The sequence below is a fragment of the Ceratotherium simum genome, chromosome 33, assembly GCF_057802395.1.
Source record: "Ceratotherium simum simum isolate JZ-2026a chromosome 33, ASM5780239v1, whole genome shotgun sequence".
Lineage (NCBI taxonomy): Eukaryota > Metazoa > Chordata > Mammalia > Perissodactyla > Rhinocerotidae > Ceratotherium > Ceratotherium simum.
In genome coordinates, this window is record NC_141932.1 from 19,356,571 (window position 1) to 19,380,065 (window position 23,495).

The 23,495-nt window shown below is 45.2% G+C and overlaps 1 long non-coding RNA gene and 1 pseudogene across 2 annotated transcripts in view; one reads left to right on the top strand and one right to left on the bottom strand.

Moving 5' to 3' along the window:
* The window catches only part of LOC147912871 (uncharacterized), a 214,153-nt gene that overhangs the window by 149,394 nt on the left and 41,264 nt on the right, over positions 1-23,495 (top strand). The window contains exon 5 of one of the 2 annotated variants that reach the window (XR_015549500.1): positions 10,338-10,537. This is a non-coding gene — a long non-coding RNA (uncharacterized LOC147912871). Of the gene's footprint in view, positions 1-10,337; positions 11,135-23,495 lie in introns of those variants that run through there. The other variant, XR_015549496.1, reaches the window with a different exon arrangement.
* LOC147912872 (uncharacterized) lies at positions 2,211-3,322 on the bottom strand (annotated as a pseudogene).

A 23,495-nucleotide genomic window follows, 5' to 3' on the forward strand; every position in this document is an offset into this window, starting at 1 on the left:
GCTGACAGTACAGAAGGTCCACATGCCCTGTGACGTGGTGCGTGCCCCCACACTGTCCTGTGCCTCCCAAGATGCTAGAAGTGGGAGTCAGAGGAGCTGGAAGAATGGGCTGGAGCTGGGCCAGCGCAGGACAGCAGGGGGTGGAGAAACTGGAAGGGGAAAGAAAAGGTCAGAGGAGATGGAGAGGTGGAGGGGATGGAGCATCGGGGCTAAAGTGGGGGAGCAGGAGGCAGGAGGAAGTGGTTGAGATGGAATGTCCGGTGAGCAATGGGGCAGCGGGGGAAAGCGCTTAGGCAGAGGTGGGGCTGGGGGGCGGCGAACAGGCGGCAGAGTGCTGGATGGTAGGAGATGGAAGGAGAGGCTGCGGTGAGAGACTGAGGCTTGAGCCACTAGATAGCCCACTCCCCCTGCAGTACGGGGTGGGGGCTGAAGCCGGCTGGGGCAGGAACCCGGAGTCGGCAGCAGTGAGGGGCTGGGGCTCACCGAGGAGGGCGCAGCGCGTGATGGCCCAGCAGCTGGCATAGAAGCGTTCCTCCAACGCGCGGGAGAAGGGAGCCTCGGAGGCCAGGGAGCAGCCGATGGAGAGGATGGGGGCACCCAGCTCCTGGGCCCAGCTCTTGAGGTAGGGCTTTCGGGATTTGGAGGTCTGGCCATGAAGCCGCCGCCGTGGATGTGCAGCACCAAGGACCAGGAGCGGGCTGCCTGCTGGGGGCGAGGCCGCAGCTCCAGGCTCCAGGGACCCTCGGACTTCGCCAGGCTGCTGAGCTCCTCACTGTCTTGGGGGTTACTGGGGAAGAGGCGGGTGAGGCTGGGGCGGCCTGCATAGGCCACACCCCCCCAGCGGATGTACTCAGACGGGGAGCCGGTGTGAGCAGTGAGAGGGAGGAGGGCGGCTGGGGGTGAGTCCTGGGGAGGGGCCTGCCTGTGCTTCTTTGCCTCTCACCTGCTCCTGGCTGCGGCGGGCCCTCTTTTCCTGGTGGACTCCATCAACTCCCCGCGATCCCCCAGCGGGGGCCAATTCCAGCTGCCAGGCCCCGCCCCGAGGGCCAATCGTTGCTACACTCCACGGCCAGGCCCTACTACCATGCAATCCTGGACTCGCTCCTCTCTGGGTCCCGCCCCCTGAGCAATCCTGGCCACGCCCCCAACAGCCGGGGCCTACGGCCTGGCCCCGCCCACCCACGCATGGAAGGGCCCCGGAGCAACAAAAATGTTGCCCTGGAGGCCAGGAAAAGCGTCCCTCGGGCAGGACTAGTGGGGAGTCTCGCGGGGGGTCACTCCGGAGGGAAGCATAGATGTTCTCACGTCCTGGCGGTGAGCCTCACATTCGCACTCACCTTCCCGCGAAGGGATTCCCTACAATGCCACCTGACCTGCCAGACGGATCCGGCGAGCGGGGCAATTCAAAGGGGGAGGGGCGGAGCGGGGTGGCAGCACTGGAGGAGGAAGACCTGCTTTCTCTCTCCCACACTTTGTCTCCTAGTCCTCCTATCGCTGTTCCTTGGGGTTCTTTTCTCTGCCCTCTTACTCTCCCCGAGAATGGAAGGGAGAAGGAAGGAGAAAGCTCGGTGTCTGCACACTAGCCCCACCCCAGGGCCGGCCAGCTGGGAGGTGCGGCAGTAGAGGGAGGGGTGCGTGCCTGGGGTAAGGCGGGAAACAGAGGAGGTTTGAGGCTCGCGCATGCGCAAGCAGTCAACTGCCTAGAGCGCTTGGAGAGAGGCGGCCTCGTGTGGCTCGGTACCTTGGCGAGCGAGGGCGACCCTTGAGACTGGGTTCTGGAAGCCTAGAGAAACAGCTCTTCGTCGTAAGTGCCGGAAAACGCAAACGTGGGACCCTCTTTTTCCCTCCTAACCCTCCTCCCCGCCCTCCCAAAGCGGGCGACCAGCCCAGAGAGACACCCGCTCCCGTCTTCTCCTCAGCCCCGAGAGAGTCGCCCAGCCCTTCCGGGAGGCACAGGCCTCGGCCGAGACCAGCGTTGCCGGCCTGCGGACTCAGCGGCCCTACAGCGCCCGCAGCTTCTGGATTGGGCTGCACTGTTTTCCCTCAGGCCCCTTCATGGCCCCTAGCCCAGAGCCCTTTCCCACTTCTCTGTGATTTCCCCCAGATCCTCCATGGCGGGCAGCCTGGTGCAGGGGAAGATGTCCGACCCTGGCTGGGATCCCGGCTCGCTGCTCCTTAACTGCCCGGCCTCAGGCACAACCTCCTCTTCTCTAGGCCTCAGCTTCCTCATCCATCAAATGGGGCTGGGAGTCTTTGTCTGGCAGGACTGTGGAGGGATCGCCCGAGCTAACTGACATACTGGAGGTCCTTAGTACCCCTGACTGAATGAATGACCGTCCCTGGGAGGCTCCTGGTCCCCCAGGCTCAGACTCACCTGTGTCCCGGTAGTGTCTGTGATTCTGGCTGGCTGTTCTTCCCGTGTGCTGATGTCCCATCATGTCCTGACATCACTCCATAACCAGGCTTTGCCTTGAAGGCCAGCTTCATTCCCTTGGCCATGGTCCCACCCCTGATGGTTGGTGATCGGTCCTTAGTGGAGACCTCCATCTGATTCTGAGTCTGCATCTGTGACCCACTCAAACCCCACCCCTCCAAAAAAAATGTCTTCTACTCTGGGGCCGGTTGCTGTGAGAACAGTTGGTGCAGGTCTGATAGAAATATCCGGTCCGTCAGAGATCCCTGCTGGGATTTGGCTCCCTGGGCTGGAGCTGCTTGCCGGGCTGTAGGGTCTGAGTGTCCTGGTCTCTCTTGAGGAGCAGATTCATTCTGGGCATGTGGTCCATTTTGTGGTCCAGGTCTAGGCTGGGCTGGAGGTGTTGATCCAGCTTCTTGTTGAGCTAGAGGTGGCTCTACCGGCCATGCCCTGGCTGGGATATGCCACTTTCAATTCTTGTTCCTGTTGACTTCTAGATTCTATTCCTGGCTCAGGTCTCTGCTGTGAGGCAGCTTCCTGTTGAGTGAAGGTCACCCTTTGGGTGGGAGGTGATTGCTGTGGTGCAGGCTCCTGTGGGGCAAGAAATTCCTGCTGCAAAGCAGATTTTTGTTGGGTTCTAGGTTCCTGCTGGGATTCAGCTTCCTGTTGGGCAAGGGCCTCTTTCTGAGTGAGGGGTCTTTGCTGTGAAGCAGGCTCCTGTTGGGTATTGTGTCCCTGCTGAGTGTTAGATGCCTGTTGGGCTGTAGGTGTCTTTTCTGGCCCAGGCTCTGGCTGGGAGATTGGTGTCTGGTGTGGCTCAGGTTCCCAGTCAGGGCTAGATACTGACTCAGCACCTGGCTCCACTGTTGTTATTTCCCTCACAGGAGATGTTGATCTCCCAGGCTTCATCCTTCTGCCCCTGCCCCCACACCTCCTTTGTCACAGATCCCTCATTGATTGCTCATAATGGCACCTCCCTATGGATTCCACTCCTTCCTCTTGACATGCCTGGTCTTCCTTTTTAAGGTGGTTGGAAAGTGGACCGACCACTGCTGGCTCCCACTCCTGTGCCAAGTGATGCACTTCTGTGCCTCCTGCTGTGGGAAGAGGGAGTAGGAACAGGAGGAGGCTGTGTGCCCGACACTCTCCTACCACAGGGGAGGGGCTTGTCCTCTTGTGTCATAAACAGGGCCCCGCCCCACTCATCACTCAGTTAAAATGATTTTTCTTCTAAGGCAAGCAGGGCAACTTAGTCCTCTGTTTCTTCTGGGGTGACAGAAGCAAAATTCTGGATGAGTGTTCCATTTTTTTTTTCTCCCCTTCTGATGTTTGAGGAAAGGGTCCGAGGGGGAGGCAGTCTCTGTAGTGTTGTAATAATCTTTTCTTGTTTATTTATTCTTTCCAATGGTTGCCAGTTTAATTTCTTTATATTATTGCTTTGATCATTTCACTCTCATGTTAAAAAAAATGCTTTCATCCCATTTTTACAGCTTGAAGCCCTTGTCAGTGGTGTTTGAGATCTTCCACACCAACTCTGTAGCTTTGAACTATGGTTCTGCATATATGGCTTCTGTACTACCTTGGAAACTCATAAAGTACAATGACCATTAATGATGATGATGATAATAATCATAACTACTGAAGGCATTCCATGTACTAGGAAACTGTCCCAGATTGTTGTTTTTTTAAAACTATATTATCTTTAATAAGACCCTGTCTGATTCACTGCTCTACCTGCTTTCTTTGCCCACCTAGCTCTTACCCCAGAAGGGTTTGTTGAATGAGTGAAAGAATAAATAGTTGGGCAGTGGAGGGAGAGAGAGTGAGGGTGGTGTGGGGAGAAGTGTGTGTAGAATCTGGGTAGGGTTAGGAGTGAACAGAGTAAAGTGGATAATCAGGATTGAGTGTGAGTTGCCAGACCGCATTTGATAAAAATGATTTTGACCTATTACACTTAAAAATATTTATTTACTTCTGTTCACTACTTTCCTGGTTGTATTTCTGGTTGTTGAGACAAGCTGGGAAACTGGAACTTCCTGGTTTCTTCCAGGTAATTAATCTTAAGCCTGGGTAAGAGGAGGGTACAGGAAAAGACTGAGGAGAGAAGGCACCAGAGGGAGTAATAATCTTGGGGAAAATGCTTTTTGAGATCCCTGGAGTGGAGACAGGGAAGGGGGAGCTTGAGGTGGGAGAAGAGCGTCCTCTAGGTGCGCTCACTGCCTTCTTGACTGAGAATGTTTCATTGGGAGAGTGGGCTAAAAGCTCCTATAAAGGCAGAGCAAGGACTTGCTAGCTGACATCGTTGGAGAAATGCTGGCAGCCTCTGGAGTGCTTGTTTGACTTCCTGTGGTTCCTTTGGTGCCCTAGGGTGAAAATAAAGGGTAGAGACGTGTTAAAAACATTTAAAAAATTTAACTTTTACAAGAGCTTTTAAAATTATAAAGTAAGACTCATCCAGTGGAAAAAATTAAAGTAAAAAAATATAGCCAGTAAAAACTAAAAGGATGGAGCCATCCCTGATGGCCTAGGGGTTAAAGTTCAGCGCTCACCGCTTTGGCTGCCCGGGTTCACTTCCGTGTCATAGAACCATACCACCCGTCTGTCACTTGCCATGTTGTGGCAGTGGCTCACATAGAAGAACTAGAATGACTTACAACTGTTGTATATACAACCATGTACTGGGGCTTTGGGGAGGAAAAAAAGAGAAAAAGAAGATTGGCAACAAATGTTACTTCGGGGTGAATCTTTCTCTGAAAAAAAAAACCCCAGAAACTAAAAGGACGTTTTTCTACCCCAACCTCCACTCCCTATTCTCCAGACCTAACTACTGTTAATAGTTTGCTGCATCCACATCTTTTTGTATGTAAACATAATAGTTCGCTTTAAAAAACAAAAATGAGATTATGCTATACATATTCTTTGCTCTGCACCTTAAATCTTGTATTCAAAATATTATACATCTATAGAGGTCCATAAAAACTTATATGTGCGGTTCAATAAATAGTTACAAAGCAGATATTCATGAAACAACTACCCAAGCCTAGAAATAGGATATTGCCAGCACCGCCCCTCCTTTCTGATCACTATCCTTTCTCTCCCCCTCACAGAGGTAATCCTGGCTCTTACAGTAAGCATTTACTTTCTTTTATTTATTGTTTACCACTTACTTATGTATTTCTAAATAATTTAGTTTAATTTTTCCTGTTTTTGAACTTTATGAAATGATACTATGGCTGTTCTCTCGTGTCTTTTTTTTTCTCAACATTATATTTATAAGATTCATTTACATTGTTCAGTGTTTATTAAATCTCCCTGCAATGTAATATTTGAATGCACCACCATTTATTCATTCATTGATCAGTTTTCAGTTTGGGGTAGTTATGAGCAATGCTGCTATGAAATTTTTGTACGTGTCTCCCGGTGTATATAAGCCTGCATTCCTTTTGAGTGTATACCTAAGAGTAGAATTTCTTGGTCATGGAGCTTAAACTTTCATAGATAACTGCCAGCACTTTTTCAAAGTTATTTACCAGTTTACACTCCCATTAGCAGGATATGAGAGTTTCTCTGTCCTACTCTTTGCCAACACTTGGTATTGCCAAAGTTTAAAATTTTTGCCAATCTGATGATGTATAGTGATATCTGTTTTCTTTTAATTCTCATTTTCTCACTTACTGGTAAGGTTGAGTGCCATTTCATATGTTGATTAGCTATTTGGATTTCCTTGTCTCCCCATTGCCTATTCAAGTCTTTTGACTGTTTGTCTGTTGTGTTGTCTGCCTTCCTTTCACTGATCTATAGGAATTCTTTTAATATTCTGAATATTAATCCTTTGTCAATTATATATGTTGCAGATATCATCTCCTACTTTTAGATTATTTTATTCTTTTGTTGACCAAAATTTCTTAATTTCAATGAAGTCAGATTTATTAATCTTTTCTTTTATGGCTTTTACTTTTTATATCTTGTTTAAGAAGTCCTTTTGTACCCCAAGGTCATGAATATATTCTCCTATATTCCCTTATAAATTTATCTTTCAAATTTAGATCTTTAATCCACCTGAAATTTATTTTCGTGAAGAGTGTGGAGTAGGGGTCTCTGTATCTTTTTTTTCACTTGATGTATTGTTGATATCTTTCTGGTCAACACATAATGATTTACCTCATTGTTTTTGACAACTAAAGAATTGCCCAATTTATTTTTATGAACATTTGTTATTTCTGTTTATTTGTTAATACAAATACTACTATAATTAACATTCTTGTACGTATATCTGTGAGTATGCATGCTAGTATTCTGTACTAGAGATTCCTTTTCTTTGTTTTTTGGTGAGGAAGATCAGCCTTGAGCTAACATCCATGCCAATCCTCCTCTTTTTGCTGAGAAAGACTGGCGCTGGGCTAACATCTGTGTCCTCCACTTTATATGGGATGCCGCCACAGCTTGGCATGACAAGCGGTGCGTCGGTGTGCGTCCGGGATCTGAACCCGGGCCACCAGCAGCGGAGCCCGCGCACTTAACCGGTATGCCACGGGGCCGGCCCCTAGAGATTTCTTGAAGTGAGATTACTGGGTTAAAAGGCACACACATTTAAATTTTTGATATGTACTACTAACTTGTATTTTAATTCCATCGACAGTGATAAGGATCCTGGTTTATCCCTTTCTTAATAATATCATAATATCAATGAGTTTAACATTTGCCAATTTGCTTTGTCATATGACATTTGAAAACTGCTGGCCTAGGGAGAAATCAAATTCTGCTTGACAATGACACTGGTGACATCTTCAGAGATCAATGACCGGGTCCCCAACAGCCCCATCTCCCTCCACTTTGTTAAGCAATGGGGCTCTAAAATCTACGAATTTGGTTAACCCTTTCTGATATTAGGAGAATTGTCTCCTGCTTTTCTTCCTCTTCCTATTTTCCCAGGAGTGGACATTGAGTAGAAAAGGCTGAGATGTGTGCTTCTCCTGGTCTTCATTTCACTTCTCTTGTCTGTTCTCAACCCCTGCTTCATCTCTGGTTGATTCCACAGAGGGACTCTGGTTTAAGGAAGGTCATTCTTTTGAAACGTACTGGTTTTCTTCACATTGCCCTTGAAATGATCACAGGGACACTGATTCTTTGGGAGGCCAGGCACTGTCATGAGTTTTCTTTTAGGGGCTCTCAGGAACCAATCTGAAATAATGGCATTGCTCTTAGGCAGGAAGGTTAATATGTGTGAGAGTAGAGAGTCTGGCAGGGCTTTACTTGCCATCTTTCTTGCCTTTCAGTTTTTTTTTTCCTACTTTAGTGAGATAGGGAAAAGGGGCAACAGAAAGCAGTGGAGGTATCCAGTTATATGAGTACCAGGACTTCTGAGTTCTTTTGCCTGAGCTGTGTTGGCAAGAATTTAGTGGCAGGTTTGGAGGGGGCATCAGGATATCATTAGAGAGACCAAAACATCAGGAATAAGATGTAGATGTCTGCCGTTTAGTGGTTGCTTTACCTTTGGAAAGTCATTTTGCCTCTCCGATTTCAGTCTCACATGTGAGTAAAAAAGGTGGAGAATAAGATCCGGGAAGCTTTTGGAAGGCAGCCCTGAGTTCTTGGAGGAAAGGGTCAGGGGGAGGGGCAGCCAGAGATTCAGGCAGCTCTCCCCTGGACCTTGGAGGAGTCCAGCTCTTGCCTGAGACTCAGGAAGAAAACAAGCATTGGTGCTGCATGTGGTGGGCTGGTGGAGAGGGGCAGGGGTGAGGTCAGCTCAGATGACATCTGCACTGGTCTCAGAGGGACTCAAGAGAGAGTGTTGGGATCATGATGGTGCATTGCTGTTGTTGACGCTGAGTTACTGACCTTTGCACTCACAATCTTGGCCACCTGCCTGGAGCCATCTCCCAGAAGCCTGGCATTGGTCCCTATGGCTCTGGTGACCCCTGTCAGAAGGAAACAGGTTACTTCCAGGCACCAGGAAGAGAAGGGACCAACAGAAATGGCCCCCCAGCATTGTGTTGTCTATGTCAGTGAAGTTCCATTTCTCTTCATTTTTTGCTCGGGGATCTGGGGATCTCTTGCAGAGAGGAGTATTTTAAATGGATAAGAAATTGAGGTTTAAAATCTGGCCTAGAGAAAAGCTTAGCTGGAGGTAGGTGGAGACAATGGCTTCTGGATGGAAGAGAGGACAAAAGGTGGGGGTCAATCAAGACCTTACTCCCCACCCCCCCAACACGCACATTAGAATCCTCATGACTTAAAGGAATGAGAGCAAGGGGTAGATTATCCCATAAACCAGTCATGGTCTTCACCTGACCTCCACATTTGCTGTATTTGAATCCATAATCCCAGTTCAAGTATAAGAGGATGGTATTTACTTTTGTTCCTCTGGAACAAATCCATTCCTCTTTTGGCCTCTATTCAAGTCTGTCTTATCACCTGATGCTGTCTTATTCTCCTTTTGGGATACCTAAAATATTTTTATGACAATCAATGATGATGGTTTATAGACTTGAGATTCTGGAGCTAGAATTGGGCCCAGATGATGCTTCCTCTTTATAGTAGTTTCTGATATTTCCTGTCAGCCTACACATGGTTCCTCTTCTATTATTGCACAGTTATACTTATAGTTTGTTGTTTGAGATCTGTGTGGACTGACTTGTGTCCCCCCAAATTCCTCCTGAAGCCCTAACTCCTAATACCTCAGAATGACTGTATTTGGATATAGGGCATTTAAAGAGGTGATTGAGTTAAAATGAGGCCGTTATGGTGGGCCCTGATCCAATCTGACTGGAGTCCTTATAAGAAGAAATTTGGAGACACAAAGAGACATCAGGGACACCAGGGACATAGGTTCTCAGAGAAAAGATCATGTGAGGGTATGGCAAGTAGGTAGTCATCTGCAAGCCAAGGAGAGAGGCCTCAGAAGAAACCAAATGGCCGACACCTTGATCTTGGACATCTGGCCTCAAGAACTGTGAGAAAACAAAATTTCTGCTGTTTAAGCCACTCAATCTGTAGTATTTTGTTATGGCAGCCTTGGCGAACTAAAAATGTTTCTCCGTTATTAGATTCTGAATCAGTGGCTCAGTAGTCATTCAGCTACATGGTTCCTGACCCATGGTAGGCACTTGGTAAATGTTTGTTTAGTAAGCAGACGGACAAGTGATCTAGAGAGGGCCCTCAGAGATCATCTGGTTCAATCCAGGTCTCCTATTTTCCAGACTTGTGCCCTTTCTGCCACACAGATGGAGGGTGTTGCATCATTTCCCCAAGTGCTAGTTTCCAAATGTTCTCATGGGCCTTTTGAGTGCTGTTAAAGTAATTAAACAGGCATACATAGCCCCTCTCATCCCAACTGTTCTAATAGTTCACTCTCACCTAACCTCAACTGCTAGTTCCAGAGGAAAGCCACAGAAGATTAGAGCCAGAAGGAATCTTGGACATTATTTAGTTGAATCCCTTCATTGAGAAGTTTTTGTTCACTCTAAATGTAATGTAATTATGTTAGAGAAGATATGGGAAGTACAAATAAAGAAATCTTTACTGTTACCAACTGTTGGTATTTTGGCGTATTTCCTGCATATGATTTTCTCTGTATAGTGATAACCATAGTGTGTGAACAAATTTCTTTTTGTTCACTTTATCAGCTTGTTGCTTTGTTGTCTTTGTAACATTTTTAATGACTGCATAACACTCCCAACAAGTAAATGTGCTTTACATTGTTCCATTGCTGAATAATTAGATTGTTTTATTTCTGGGTATTGATAAATTTCTTTGTCCTTATAACTGTTTTCCAAATGTTGGATTAATTGTCTTGGTCAAGATTCCCAGAGTGGAATTAGTGGGTCAAAAGATAAGAACAGCTTTATGTTGCTTGATATCATTACTAAATTGCATTTAAAAGGGTTCTACTAATTAACTAAATCACTATCTCTTTTTTTTTCAGATGAGGAAACTGAGGCCCAGAGAGAGCAAATGAAATGCCCAAGTTCACAAAGGTGATGGTGACACATCTGAAGCTAAAGCCCAGGTCCAAGATTCTTAGTCTGTTTTTCTTTCTGCAGCTCTGATAACCCTAATTTCCTGGTGTTACTGACAATGAAGCTGCACGTTACTATAGTCTAATGTCTCCCAGCCCTCGGACACGTAAGGACCACCTTTATGATTTTTGCTATAGCTTGTACCATTTCTACTGTTATTTACTTCGTACCTTTTCTTTAAAGAAATTTAATTTACAAAACAGGCTCATCCTATGCAATATTATCTGTGAGATTATGGGTTTGATATATGCTTAGATTTTTTCCTAACATGCATTCTAATAAACATATAACTATTAAAGTAAAAGCTAATGTGTGTTCTGCTTAAAATCAAATGTGAAAGTACTGATACGGTGGAATAAGCGTGAACTTTATACCCAGACAGACCTGGGCTCACCTACTTGTTCTGTCACTTAACTCTGTAGTCTTGGACAAGTCACTTAGCTGCTTTGGTCTTTGGTTCTCTGATTTGTAAAATGAGGATAATTGTATCCACCTTGTAGAGTTAGGAATACATGAGCTACTGTGGGTGTCCAGTGCTCAGTGCCCAAGTAGGTGTTCAGTACATGATGGTTATTATGGTTGTTTTTGTGGATTTCTAGTTTTTTCCCAGAGAGAGAGTCTATGCTAGAATGTTAGGCTTGTTGCTTTCTGCTGATGTGATTGTGTAAAGAAGTTACTTCTACTTATTAGGACTTGTGGTAGATCTGTCGTTATTTTGACTTTTCAGTTTCACTACGTATTAGTTTGTGATTTTGGATAAGTTGCTTAACTTTTCTATGCCTCATTTACCTGATTTGTCAAATGGGGCTAGTAATAGCACATTAATGTGTGTATGCATGTATCTGTTTCCTAGCTCTATCCACTAGAGGGCCTAGAAACAATAGCACCTAGTAGCAATGGGCAATACCTAGTGCTATGGTCTGTGAATAGGGTTCTCTCGTGAAAGGAACCAGTGGTCTTTGAAGAATGGCTATCCCAGGGCTAAGGCAGGAAATTTTGTACAAGATGAGCCTGGAACATCTTGTGGTGTCAGAAAGTCAGGAACTGCTAAATAAATGATATGTGAAAGTGACAAAAAAGCCACGTTGAAAGAGCTCTCAATGGCCCATTTTGGGACAATTTGAGCAACATAATAAATAATGATAGTAATGGATTATAATTCACCAATATTCATGAGTCTTTTCTTATGTAAATAAATAATTGAATAAATAAATAAATGGGAGAGTAGGAGCAGCTCTTTCTTAGAGTAAAATCCCAACTAATACACACAGAAGGAATGATGGAAATAGAAAATCACCATTTGGCTAATACCATAGTAAAACTTGTTATAGGCAAGAATCATGAATGGACTTCAAAAATTAATGGACAAATGTGTGCTGAGAAGAAACAGCCTATTTGCTTAGTCTCAGAGTACGTCTCCACAAGACACTTGTTAATTGCAATGGGAAAAATAGTAACTTTACAGTAGAGAACCCTGGCCGACGGCACCTTGACCAAGTGTTCAAAGTTAATGTCACTGATAATGAGAGTTATGGATATTATGGGCCTTATGGTGTGATGCACTGAGAAGGCACATGTCACTTCTGTAGTTGTTTTGCCAAAAATGCGTAATCTGAACTTGAGGAAGTATCAGAGAAACTCAAACTGAGGGATGTTCTAGAAAATAACTGACTAGTACTCTTCATAAGTGTCAAGGTCATGAAAAACAAAGAAGGCTGAAAAACTACCCCAGGTTGGAGGAGACCAAGGAGACTGATAACTTTATTGAGTGTAGGATCCTGGGTTGGATTCTAGACCAGAAAAAGGACATTAATGGGATGATTAGCAAAATTTGAATACTTGTACATTAGTTAATAGTATTGTAACAATGCTCATTTCTTGGTTTTGATAATCATATTATGATTGTGTAAGATATTGTTTGAAAAAAATTGAATGAAGGATATATTGGAAGTCTGATTACTTTTACAACACTTTTTAAGTCTGAAAAATGAAAAGTTAAAAATTAAAAAATAGCGCCGGCTCCGTGGCTTAGCGGTTAAGTGCACCCGCTTCGCTACTGGCGGCCCAGGTTCAGACCCCGGGCGCGCACCGACGCACTGCTTGTCCGGCCATGCTGAGGCCGTGTCCCACATGCAGCAACTAGAAGGATGTGCAACAATGACATACAACTATCTACTGGGGCTTTGCGGAAAAAAAAAGAGGAGGATTGGCAATAGATGTTAGCTCAGGGCCGGTCTTCCTCAGCAAAAAGAGGAGGATTAGCACGGATGTTAGCTCAGGGCTGATCTTCCTTACACACACACACAAAATTAAAAAATACATTAGATTTCTGTGAGGACAGAGTGAGGTAATGTGCCTGAAGTGCTTAGAATAATGCCAGCCCCATAGGATAGCTTAACATATGTAAGCTATTATTATAAGTAATTTTATAATTCATCCGTAATATTATAAGTAAGGAGTACTATATTACTATAAGTAATTTATTTCCTAACATTCTCATACATTCTCATCCATTTTTCCCCTCTCTCCTGTGAAAAGCATATTGAGCATGAATGTAGTTATTTAAAGAGATAAAGTTAGATCACATTTTGGGGCCGGCCTGGTGGCGTAGTGGTGAAGTTCGCACGCTCTGCTTGGGTGGCCTGGGGTTTGCAGGTTCGTATCCCGGACGCGGATGTACGCATGGCTTATCAAGCCACGCTGTGGCAGCGTATCACATATAAAGTAGAGGAAGGTGGGCAGGATGTTAGCCCAGGGCCACTCTACCTCAGTAGAAAAAGAGAAGGATTGGCAATGGATGTTAGCTCAGGGCTAATCTTCCTCACAAAAAAAAAAAAAAACAAAAAGAGGGTGTCATTTCCTCTAGCCAGACTTTGTGTTGCAGGAATTGAGCCGGCACCTCGGATCCCATGTGGTTTGTAATCGCGCCACCTGGCGGCCAAGCGAGCTTTCCCCAGTCCATTGTCCTCATGCTCTAGGAGCTACTTAGAAACTCTACTCAGTGCATTTAGAAGCTTTACTAGGTGCACATTATAGATCATTTAATCATCGTAACAGCTCTATGTGCTAAGTGGTATTTTATTAATTTTAAATTGATAAGACTGAGGCTCTGAAAAGCTAAGCAACTTGTCCAGGGTTGCAAAGTAAGAGGAGGAGCCAGGATTTGGATCTAGGTTCCCCTGACTTCAAGGCTGAGTCTAAAGATCTAGGTAATTCTAAACGTGTAGCCAGGTTTGAGAACTATTGATAGAGACCAGTGGTTCTCAACAGGGGAGTGGTTCCCCCTCCAGGAGATTTTTATCTCTCCTAACGGGGGTTGGGGGGTTGTGGAGAAGCTGCTCTTGGTATCCAGTGGGTAGAGGCCATGCATATGCTGGTAAATATCTTACATTGCACAGAACGGCACCCTACAACAAAGAATTATCCAGCCCCACATGTCAATAGAGCTGCTATCAATCCTGGGTGTAGAGTTTTCCAAGAGCAACGTTTTCAACTTAGAAACCTGAGGTTATTTTCTTTCAAATAGCAAATATTTACTGAGTGCTATGCTAGATAGTGTGAGGGATATGGAAATGATACACCAGATTGTGCCACCAAGGAGACTACAGTGTAGAAGGGCAGAAGGTGGAGGTAGGAGAGGCACAGCAACACCTTCAGTATAAGGCAGAATATGATAAGTGCAGAGAGGGAGTCCAGTTAGGGCTAAGAACGTCCGCAAGAGGGAGAGCTCATATCTGGTTGTGGGAGGAAGCAAGGGAGGCTGTGGGGAAAAGGTGGTTTTGAGCTGGGTGTGTGAACAAAGTAGAGCTGGTGGGAAAGCAGAAGACTTGTTCAGGGAAGAGCCAACAGTCTGGTTTAGGTGAAGCATAGAGCATTGGTTAGTGAGAGGAGGGGTGGACTGGAAAGGCAGAATGTGGTTAGAGCTTTGAATCCAGCTGAGGACTCTAGCCTCGGTGTCTGTCATAGTGATGGAGAAAAGCCTTCCTTTCCAGAAGGGTGGGCTAGGCCCTAGGGCTTTGGGGCCCAGCAGCTTCCAGAGAGCTGTCTCTACAAGGGAGGGGAGGTTTGATATTGGGGTGGAGAATGGTGATCTTCTGACTTTAAGCATTGAGTTGGTGTGAGTATGTAACAAAGCTATTTCACCTCAAAGTAGCCCTTGAGGAGATGGTTCTGTCGAGGAGAAACATACGTGGTGATGAACTGTCTTCTGCATGGTTGTTTTGCTAAGGGCTGGGCCACTTGAGCTGCAGTGAAACTGGAGCCCATTCGGAACCCCTAACCAAAGGTCTGCTTCCCAAAAGGTGAGCTGTTACAACTGAGCTTGGTGTGGCTAAAGCTTCCAATATGGATACCATCTGGTGACAGGATTTTTATGGTTTGTTACTTCATCATTAAATAGCATTAAAAATGTTGATGGCATGTCTGGTGCACTATAAAGAATATAAGCAAGGACTTCCTTATCTTCTACAATTGCCTTCAACACCTTTATACCACTACCACCAAGGTTGGCCTTGAGGAAATTCATTACTTTTCTGGAAAAGGGGTTGGAGGGAAGATAAGGGAGCACGTCTTTGTTGAGCCAGTATTTTATTTTACTTTTTTGTTTTCTTGCCAGCTACAGTTTCAGACATTTTCATATACGCTATCTCATTTAACTCTCACAACACTCTTTGATGTAAGTACAGTTTTCTCCTTTTTCTGAATGAGGAAACAGTCACTGCAATAGGCTAATGTGCCCCAAATCCCTGTAGCTAAAAGGGGCTACATTTTAATCCATGTGTTTTTGCATGTTTTCTCCCCCCTTGTTCCCCTTTATAGAAAATGAATCTTACTTACCTGGGTTTGGGCTGCTAGAGACCACAGACATCAGCATTATTGGCAGTAACAGAAGGAGGGAAGAGAGTAGAACTTTCATGGTGACTGTTGGTGCTGCTCTAAGTTGCTTGAAGACTGTGTGGAAGGTTCCCAGTTCGAGGCTGCCCACTTCTTGACATGGCTCAGGCCTCGGTACTTGGCATGGTGGTCTGTGCTTTAATCCCAGGCCAGTGTTCCCATTAGAGGAGAGAACAGTGAAGTGACGCTGACCTTGTTAGGTAACAGGTTGGACCATGTGCTTTACAGGAATCTGGGAGGTGAAACTGACCAAACAACAGAAATGAAACATTCTTAAGAACATAAGAAGGTGACTGATAACCTGGCAGCGACACTTGTTCCATCCCCTCCTCCTTCCCGCCTCCCTACCCCGCAATGTGTTGTGATTTCTTCCCCAGATCTTTTTGCTCAGTTGAGTTTCCTTATAACGTTTAGTGACACTGTCTAGCTTATTATCGGCAGGAAAGTGAGTATAAGTCTTGGCAGAAGAGAGGATGACATGGTTTATTTCTCCTCTCTGTCCTTCCCGCTCCCATCTTGGCACAATATTGCCTATAGTAGTGTTGTTGTTTGAGAAGTGGCCCTGTCCTCACTCTCTTGACAATTTCCTCCAATTCTGTGGCCACATGAGGTGGGAAGCAGAGACGATCAAGTAGGAGAGGCTATTCCCTCTTTCCCCAAACACTGCCCCTGGAGCAGTGGGTCACATCAGGCCTCCTTGTTGTTCGTCAGGAAGGTGGCTGTGTCTTAGTGGCTCCAGCCTAAAGGACAGAGAACTGGATTGATGGAGGACCCCCAGGGCTTCAGGTCCAAGAAATGGGATTTGAGAAACAGGAACCACAGGGTGGAAGGTGCCCTTTAGAGTGTTTTCCCAGGCTTCTGGGGCTCTTGGTTCCAGACCTTGTTTGGAAACAGCCCAGGGCAAAAGAAGGAGGTAATATGATTTGGAGTGAACATTAAGGTTACAGAACATCAGCACTTACTAAACCTGACTCCTAGTCCAGAGACTTTAGGAATAGGAAACGTGCCCAAAGGAAGAGGAGAGGTGGGCATGAGTGCTGGGTGATATTTGTGGGGACTGAGGGGATGGTTAACAAGGAAGTCCTCCCTGGTAGCCTGCAGGCAGGAGTGAGAACAGGTGGTGTGACTTTATTTCACCTAAGCGGAGGAAGAGGCAAGCATGAGTCACCCCTTTTTTGATTTTTGTTTAATCCTTCTTACCTTCTCACTTTTCAGATTATCTCTGCTTGTTGACTCATTAGAGAGGTGATTGTAGACTTTGTTACACAAGGTTTATAAAGCACTGCAGGGGGCCAGGCACTGTACTTGGCAGTGGAGATTGTCCTTGCGTTGAAGGCTTGGGCTTGGTCTGAGCTTGGTCAGATACAAATCACTGGTGTGACTTCTCTCTGGAAAATTCTAACAATGGTCTCTGTCCTCAGGAGGCTCAAGAGTACCTAGGGAGATAACATACCTTTCATAGAATCTTGAAATATAAGTGGAACCAAATTTCAGAAGTGACAGGAGTTCACTGTGGACTCAGAGTAGCTCGAGGGACTCTGGGTCAGTGGAACTTGGTCGGGGACTCAAGGGTAGGGTGGGTTTGTGTTGGTGGAGGGCAGAGAAGAGGGCAGTGCAGAGAAGGAGCTTGGAGCTAATTGCAGGGTGGGGGTGGGGGGGATGGATGTCTGAGGGCAGGGGTTGGTTTTTGTTCTTTTTTGTGTTCCTGAACTTACGTAGGCTCTGGCACTTTGGGAGAACTCTATAAATGTTTGTTGAATGGAATGACATTTTTGTAACGCTTCAACTAGGCCTGATGTGTTAGAATGCATGTGAAAGTGCAGTCCCTTACCAGAAAGAAGATTTTGCTGATAAATGATCATGCATACTCATGGAACCTGATAGGGGTGCTTTACTTTTCTTATTGAGTTGCCATCCGTCCACTCTGAGTCTGCTCAGGGTCAGGGAACTCCTCCTCAGACCTTCCTCCAGGTCCCCTAGTCTGTTTACTCCTCTGTTCTCCCTAGGTCCCAGCTCCTTGTCAGTTCACTCTGTCTGGTTTTCCCCTCCATGGACTTGTGCTGAGGTTTCGGGTCCTATGTACCATGGGAGGGGGCTTTGGGTCTCTCAGGTCCCTTGATATAAAAGACCCCCAAGACAAACAGACTTTTCTCTTGTTCATATGGACAACTACTTAGAGCACACCTCCAGAACATTGTTTGTGCCAGCACAGTCTCTCTGCCTTACAAAGACCCCACTCTGGGAAGAAGATAAGGGGAAAATGGGGAGAAAATATTATTCCACCATGTTATTTGGTTTCTCCACTCTACAGTGTACGTAGCAGACATTCAGAAATATTTGTTGATCGATTCCATGATTCATGTTGCTCTAATAATCATCATTTATTCATACATGCATTCAGTGAACATTTGAGCACTGGTATTTGCCAGATGGTGGCTCCTGAGAGGAGTAAGGGGTGATGCTGTCTCTGAGGAGCTCTCACTGTACACATAGACCCATGGTGATCTAATCCAACTGCTCCATTTTATGCGAGTGGATATTAAATCTAAGGGAAGTTATATGATTTGTTCAACATCACACAGTCAGTTAGCCTCAAAGCCACAGGACTAAAACTCAAGTTTCCCGACTTGCTAGAATTTCTGTTAATGTGCAGCTGCCTGGCTGCTGCATGTGCACATGTGGTGAGCACTAATTGGAGAGAGAGGACATTCAGGATGAAGTGGGAGCCTCCAGCACCTTGGGTTTGCCAGAAGGAAATGTCCAGTCCAACCATGACTACAAAAAGGACCATCTGGACATTTGCCTTTTTATTTCACTTTGAGCTTGAAATGAGAACAACTGAGTCCAGAAAACTAAGAGTGGAAGATTTTCATGAGGTTGATGAGATGGGCCAAAAAATTCTGTGTTCACATTCATCAGTGTTTTTCTCACTGAACTGTAATGTCTGGCTTTGAATTGGGTTCCCCAGATAACCTAGAGCTTTGTGAAGGCATGGCCAGGTCTGACTCATCTTTCCTCTCCAGTACATAGGACATAGCAGGCTGTAATAAATATTTCTTAAAAAATAAAACTGAATAAGAAGTATACACCTACGCAGGTATGGGATGCCTGAGCAGCAGCACAAGTAGGAAAAGCAGTATCCTCACCTCAGCTGAGGTGGTCTTGGGCTTTCTGCATATGGGTGTAGGGCCCAGAATGGGGAGGTGGGTGGTCCTGTGGCTCTGCTGCTCTGGTTAGAACACTCCTAGAATTTGGAGTTTCTGGCTGTGGTTGACACACTTCACTTGCCCACCGGAAAGAGACAGGAGGTGCAGGGACTTCAGAATATGTCATTTGGGAAGTGCTGAAGGAAGATGGGAGAGGCACATGGTGGTTGTTTACAAGTGTTTGAGGTCTGTTGTGTGAAAAGGTATTAATCTTATTTCAGTGCCTACAGAGAGGAGGACTGGGATTGGTGAGTATGCATCAGACACATTGTGGCTCAGGATGAGAAAGAATTGACACAGTAAAGTTAGTTTCCTTGGAAAACTGCAAGTTTACTGGCAGAGTTCTGGCAGGGGCTGGATGTCTGAATATAACCGTCAATGAGTGTTTTTGAAGGTTACAAGGGCAGAGCTTGGCTTAGAGGCTTGGTTTCCCACTAAGACCACATTTTATTAGGATGTATAAAAAGTGCTCTTTGAAATGTGACAGTATGATGCAGGCTGAGCTCTGTCTGACAGTTACTTCTGGTCATTGTGGGTGGTTGTGATTCTCTTATCTAAATTGTCTTGGACGTCACGCCCTCTGCCGACCCTCCCCCTCCTTTACTGGTGAGAGTGGGAAGATTAAGTACATTTACTGATCATGGCCACAAGGAGGCAGCGCTGCCCCCTTGGTGTTCCTAAGACCTCTATGCTGATGTGGGCGAGTCTGAGAGGGGAGGTTAGGATTAGGAAGAGGGCGCAGATGAAGTGAAAAGGAAAACATTCTGTGTTTTGTTTTTGTTTTTCCCTGTGAAGTGACAGAGTTGAGGTGAGTCTGAACAATTTGGAGAGTGTCTCCCACTTTAATGTGCTTATGGATCACCTGAGGATCTTGTGTAAATACAGATCTGATTCTTTTGATGGGGCCTGAGATTCTGCATTTCTCATAAGATTTTGGACAATGCCTTGCTGCTGGTTAGTGGACCACACTTTGAGTAGCAAAGCTTTCAAGGTCCTTTAGAGATTAAGTCTCGCTTCACCTGATTTATGGATGAAAAGAAACTGAAGTCCAGAGAGAGAATGTGACTTGCCTGCCGTAGCCATAAATTTAGTGTGTGACTTTTTACATTTAAACCCAAGCTTCTGACTCCTAGTCCACTTCTTGCTCCACTATATTGTGTGGCCCCCTTTACTGTTGTTAGTGGCATCTCTTTAGCTTAGGAGCCCAGAACTCCCATTTTCACCACCATCCCCTTTGGTCTTTGCTCAAAGGCTTCACTTTGGTTACTCCCTTACTCAAAACTTTCAGTAGCTCTTCTGTAACCACAAGACCAAGTTCAAATGTCTCTAACTAGTTTTCCTGGCTGTACAACACATGGTCCCACATTAGCAAGCTTACCTAACTGCCCTGTGTCTTAACCCTGTCTTCTGCCATAGCCGTCCCTGCCCCTTCCTGTTCCCTAAACATACTGTGTTCAGTCCTCTCTCCGGGTAGTGAATTGGCATGGGCTTTGGAGTTGGACATAGGTACTTTGTAATGTCAGATCCATCTCCGACCTTGGCAAGTTGCTTCACTTTTCGAAGGATCAGCATCCTCCTCTGAAATAACCCCATACTGTGGTTGAGAGGAATAAATAAGATAGCACATGCAAACCTACTCTCATTCCTGAAATCCCCTTCAAAACTAGCATCTACAGTGGTGCCTGACACCTGGTTCCCTGTGCTTGTGTTTCTTTTTGTCTCTGTTTTCCTAAGACTTAACTATTCAAAGGTCTAACGTGAATCCTGCCTCTTTCCTGAAACCTTTCCCAGCCATTCCTGACCTAGTTAATCCCACCCTTTTATAAATTATTTCACCCATGTGTTAGCATTTAATTATGTGCCAGCCCTCTCAGTGAGACCCCGTAGAGAGGTTTGAGGGATAATTGGCTGTGTAATAACTGAGGGATGATTGAGTTAATTCTTTGTTAGTACACCCTGTAAGTTTGAGCTGCCTTCTCTTTTGTCACTTATTGACTAGCAGCAGCTCCTCCTACACCAGCAGCCCCAGATCCTGGTAGTTTGTGAACACTTTAGGGCTAGTTCTGGTCAGGGTCCTTCCTGCCTCTGGATTTTGGTTAAATTGATGTTTCCCTTTGCATGTTATCGGATAGCCCTTCCAAGGGAGGGGTTGATGAAATCTCTTTATGGAAACTCCAAGGTAATAACAGTAAGGAAGTTGAGCACAGTATCATTGCTTCGATACCCTGGTAACAGCAGATGTGTACACTTTGCTATTTCCTGAAATTTACAACAGGGTTCTTACTCTCTTACTTCAGAAGAGATTAAGGACAAAAGACAAAGTGGGGAGGGCAAAGTTTTAAAGGCAGGTCATGTACCTCTGACCTCGATTCTGTGATTTATTCATTCAACCATACCTGGAAGTGTTCATGTTTGCATGTGTGGTGGTGTATTTATACCACGTGATCCATAATTCCTTCCCTCAGTGGCAATTAGAAGCTCATGTCAGGCTTATGTCAGTAAAATTATATGGTGTGTGCTTTCACTGAAGCTAAGATTTCTCTGCGGTCTGGAGAGAAAATAGACCAGGAGGGCTGGACACTTCACTGAGCCTCTGGCCTTTTCTTCTCAGTGGACAGAAGTCTACTCACCCATCACTTTCTCAATGGGGGAATTTTTGGCCTTTCCTTTCCCCTACCATGCGTCCATGCCGAAGTCCAGATATATTTATTTGTGCCTGGAACTGCCTATTCTTTTTAAAAGAGAGGCCCAAAGAATGTCTTCCTTGCTGATTTCCATGATTCTAATCTTCATTGTCTAAGCTGGTGGTTTCCAACCATGGTTGCTCGTTAGAATCACCTCCAGCACATTAAAACCTACAATTGCCTATGCCTTATTCCCAGAGAGTCTGATTTGATTGGGCTATGGAGTGGCCCAGGCATTGGTAGTTTAATAAAGCTTCCATGTAAAATAGTCATTTTACAGTGATGAAACCTTAGCCAAGTGTTCCAAGTTAACATCACCAGTAAGGAGAGAGATTGATATCATGGGCCTGATATGATGGACTGAGAAGGCGCAGCATCACTTTTGTGGTGTTCTTACCAAAAGTGCATAACATAAAATTAATCATGAGGAAATATTAGGTAAACCCAAACTGAGGGTCGTTCTATAAAATGGCCAATACTCTCCAAATATATTAAGATCATGAAGGTAAAAGAAATTCTGAAGAACTGGCCCCGATTAAAGAGACTGAAATGACAATATGACGAAATGTATTGTGTGATCCTGGATTGGATCCTAGTTTAGACAAAGGACATTACTGGGAATGGTGATGAAATTTGAATAAGATCCGTAGGTTAGTTCATTGTATTCTATCAATGATAAGTTATTGATTTTGATAATTATATTGAGGTTATCTACAGCATTAATATCTAGAGAAGTTGAGTGACCGGTATATGGGAACTTTGACTATTTTTGGAACATTTGGAATGTCTGAAATTATGTTAAAATGAAAAGTTATGAAAAGAAAAGAAAGAAGCTTCCAGGTAATTAATGAGTTGCCAGAGTTCAGAACCACTTCCCTAAGTCATCTTGCCTAATACTGTTAGAGTAATCTTCCTGAAAATGCTGTTTTGTCCTGTTCCTGACCTTCTAAAGCATTCCAGTGACTCCTATTATCTGTAGGATGAAGTTCAAATTCCTTAGGCTGCCAATCAAGGACCCTGTAGCATGGCCCCAGTCTGTTCCCTTGATCTATGTAGTAAGACCTGAACCTGCATTTTACTTTCTCATGTCTTAATTGATTCTAATTTTTTTCCTTCTTTCTATAATACCCTTGCCCTTTTGCTCAGCCTCCTGAGTTATTCTTCCTTCTAAGGCCCATTTCAGATCTTGTCTCTTCATTGAAGCCTTTTATGAGTATTTCTGCTAGAAGCAGTCATCTTTCTGTTCTTTGAATTCTGGTACGTAGGATGGTGTGGAGTGGAAACATGAGCTTTAGATTCAGAAATATGTCAGTCTGAATCCTGGTTCCATCTTTTCCCAGTTCTTGGATAAGGGACAAGTTAACTGACTTCTTAAAGTTTTGGTTTCTCATTTGCCAAATAGGGATAATAATCCCGCTGTCAAAGGGTCACTGTGAGCATTAGGTGAGGTGCAAACATAAAGGTCCCCAGCACACAGTAAGTTCTGTCCTTTTCTTGTGTGTAGCTCAGTGGTCCCCAGAGGGACTGTGGGTGGTGCAAAGGCTGTTGTCAAAAATTCCTGTGAACCTTTAAAAGATATTTGTTTCTGGTCATCCCTTAGCTGAGAGACATTCTTGAACTGAATTGAGTGCTTGGGGCTTTAAGGAATTCAAGTAAGATTCACCCCCTCACTGCCCCCCACCAACCCAACTCAGTAAATAAGTGACCTATGGATAGAGGCATGTAACCCAAAAGAGGTAGAGGGAGGGGCAAATGGATGTCTAAATGGGAGAAAGCTATGATGCCTCCCACACCCACCCCTTTGCTCTAAGTCAGACAGCATTGAGGAAGTGTGACTCCTTAAACCATGAGTCCTTCAGAGCAGCCCTTCACTAATCCATTCCCTGGCCAAGTGATGTGTACATAGGTCAGTCAGGTCCCCTATGAGTTTAATACTTTATTCCATTATCTGCTCCCTCCATCCACATGGCTCAGTGCTGGCTGCTGTGGTTTGACCCCAGGCCCCAGTCTCTAGTGGGTCTAAGAAGACAAGGCCAGGAGGGGCAGGCTGAGAAGGAAGTCATATGCCAGCAGGCATGGAAAGGGACAGGTGGGGTTGTCATTGTGCAAAGGCCACAAACTCTGGGTGTGTCTTATGACTGTTTCAGCATTTGGAATCTTCTCCCCTTTGTGACCATTGCAGGGACTTTCCTTCCTCCTGCTTCCTTCTCATTACACTGTCTTTCCCTAGTGCACCCCTTTTATGGCCAGAGAGTGGCTGTGTAAATAGCTGACAATTCAG